We start from the raw sequence: 2,647 nt of genomic DNA, 5'->3' as shown, positions 1-2,647 counted from the left end.
TGGCAACATCCTTGTAAATCTTTTCTGGACTCTTTCAAGTTTCACAACATCTTTCCAGTAGGAAGGAGACCAGAATTGCACGCAATAATCCAACAGTGGCCTAACCAATGTCTTGTACAGCCACAACATGACCTCCCAACTCCTGTACTCAATACTCTGACCAATAAAGGAAAGCATACCAAACTCGTTCTTCACTATCCTATCTACCTGCGACCCCACTTGCAAGCAGCTATGAACCTGGACTCCAAGGTCTCTTTGTTCAGCTACACTCCCTAGGACCTTACCATTAAGTGTATAAGTCCTGCTAAGATTTGCTTTCCCAAAACGCTGCACCTCACATTTATCTGAATTAAACTCCATCTGCCATTTCTCAGCCCATTGGCCCATCTGATCAAGATCACGTTGTAAGCTCAGGTAACCTTCTTTGCTGTCCACTACACCTCCAATTTTAGTGTCATCAGCAAACTTACTAACTGTACCTCTTATGCTCACATCCACATCATTTATATAAATGATGAAAAGTAATGAACCCAGCACCGATCCTTGTGGCACTCCACTGGTCACAGGCCTCCAGTCTGAAAAACAACCCTCCACCACCACCCTCTCTCTTCTACCTTTTGAGCCAGTTCTGTATCCAAATGGCTAGTTCTCCCTGTATTCCATGAGATCTAACCTTGCTAATCAGTCTCCCATGGGGAACCTTGTCAAATGCCTTATCCTCGACTGCAATGATTTTAAAAGTTTTCCAAAGCTCCTCTGAGCTATGGAGAAAGTGAGGACTGCAGATGCTAGAGATCAGAGTCGAGAGCGCAGTGCAGTTCGATTCTCCTGCTCCTCGGATGCTACCTGACTGCTGTGCTTTTCCAGCACCACACTCTCAACTCCTCTGAGCTTTGGAAAGGGTTCAGAGGAGATTTACTAGGATTTACTTGCCTGGGATGGAGGGAAGGTTTTATGAGGAAAGGCTGAGGGACTTGAGGCTGTTTTCGGTAGAGAGACGAAGGCTGAGAGGCGACTTCATTGAGACATATAAGGTAATCAGAGGGTTAGATAAGGTTCACAGTGAGAGCCCTTTTCCTGGGATGGTAATGGCTAACACAAGGTGACATAGCTTTAAATTGAGGGGTGACAGATTTAGGACAGATGTCAGAGGTAGTTTCTTTACTCAGAGAGTAGCAGGGGCATGGAATGTACTGTCTGCAACAGTAGTAGACTCATTAATTTTATGGGCATTTAAATGGTCATTGGATAAACATATGGACAAGAATGCAATAGTGTAGGTGAGATGAGCTCCAGATTGATTTCACAGATCGGTGCAACATCGAGGGCCAACGGGCCTGTATTACGCTGGAATATTCTATGTTCTGTGTTCGAGGTGGGGAGCAACAAGGACCACTGCCATCAGTCCAGTTACACAGTACAGGCTGGGCCTAAATGGGAGGCAACCATCAGGCACTGAAGTCAGTGTTGCTACATCCCAGGGACAAGATAGGCGCGAGAGAATATCGCTTTATATCCCAGACTGCAATAGCTTTAAAAGAGGCTGCTGTGGCACAGTGGTAGTGTCCCTGCCTCTAGAGCAGGAGGCCTGGGTTCAAGTCCCACCCACGACAGAGGGGTGTCATAACACTCTCTGAACAGGTTGATCAGGAATATCAATACTGGAAGGCGCCTACTTGAGAATCTCATTCTGACCACTAGGTCAGAGCCAGGGACAATACTCTCTGCGCCAGAAGGCTTTCAATTGGTCAGAAAAGGATAATATTCAAACAAATGGATGAGGTAAAAACCAGAATATTGCTCTGTAGCCAACCAACAGCGCCCCTGCCTCCCCCTCTTCCCACCCTGAGTCATCGAACCTCCTGAACCAGTCAACACTTCCATGAATAGATCGAGCTACCCAGCCACCCCACGTGGAGCAAACACATTGCACCAATCCGCTCACCAAATGACCAGTGTATCCATAATCAACTGAGTCAACTGTTAGAATCAAATAGCAATTTACAGCCACTTATATTGATGAAAATACCATGAGATGTGGACAGGTCACCACAGTTCGACGCCATCTTAATTACAGAAACGATAAGAGTTAAAAATCACACAACACCAGGTTATAGTCCAACAGGTTCATTTGGAAGCGCTAGCTTTTAGAGCACTGCTCCTTCATCAGGTGGTTATGGAGTATAAGAGCGTAAGACACAGAATTGAGAGCAAACATTTACAGTGTGATGTAACTGAAATTACACATTGAAAAAGGGCTGGATTGTTTGTTAAGTTTCTCATCTTTTAGAATGACCATGTTGGTTTCAGTTCTTTCATATGTAAATCCCAGAACGTTTTTCTTAAAGTTACATTCTGCAAAAGGGATTGACAAAATCTTAAAAGAATTCATGCAGTTTTTGAGCAAAAAAAAATGTAATTCTGCAAGTACAAGTTCACCCCACAAACTTAGATATATGTGTATGTGTGTGTGTATGCGCGCGTGCACGCAAGGGGGGAGTGCGAGTGTGTGTATATGAGTGTGTGTATGTGAGTGTGTGTGCGTGCAGGGGGGAGTATGACTGTCTATGAGAGAGTGTGTGTATGTGAGTGTGAGTGTGTGTGTGCGGGGGGAGTGTGAGTGTCTGGTGTGAGTATGAGAGTGTGG

At 45.0% G+C, this 2,647-nt stretch overlaps 1 protein-coding gene across 1 annotated transcript in view; it reads right to left on the bottom strand.

Moving 5' to 3' along the window:
- Positions 1–2,647, bottom strand: part of LOC122544296 (beta-1,3-galactosyltransferase 5-like) — a 26,251-nt gene that overhangs the window by 21,805 nt on the left and 1,799 nt on the right. The window lies entirely within an intron of this gene.

Source organism: Chiloscyllium plagiosum, chromosome 48 (assembly GCF_004010195.1).
Source record: "Chiloscyllium plagiosum isolate BGI_BamShark_2017 chromosome 48, ASM401019v2, whole genome shotgun sequence".
NCBI classification, from domain to species: domain Eukaryota; kingdom Metazoa; phylum Chordata; class Chondrichthyes; order Orectolobiformes; family Hemiscylliidae; genus Chiloscyllium; species Chiloscyllium plagiosum.
This window is presented reverse-complemented; position numbering and strand designations above follow the sequence as displayed.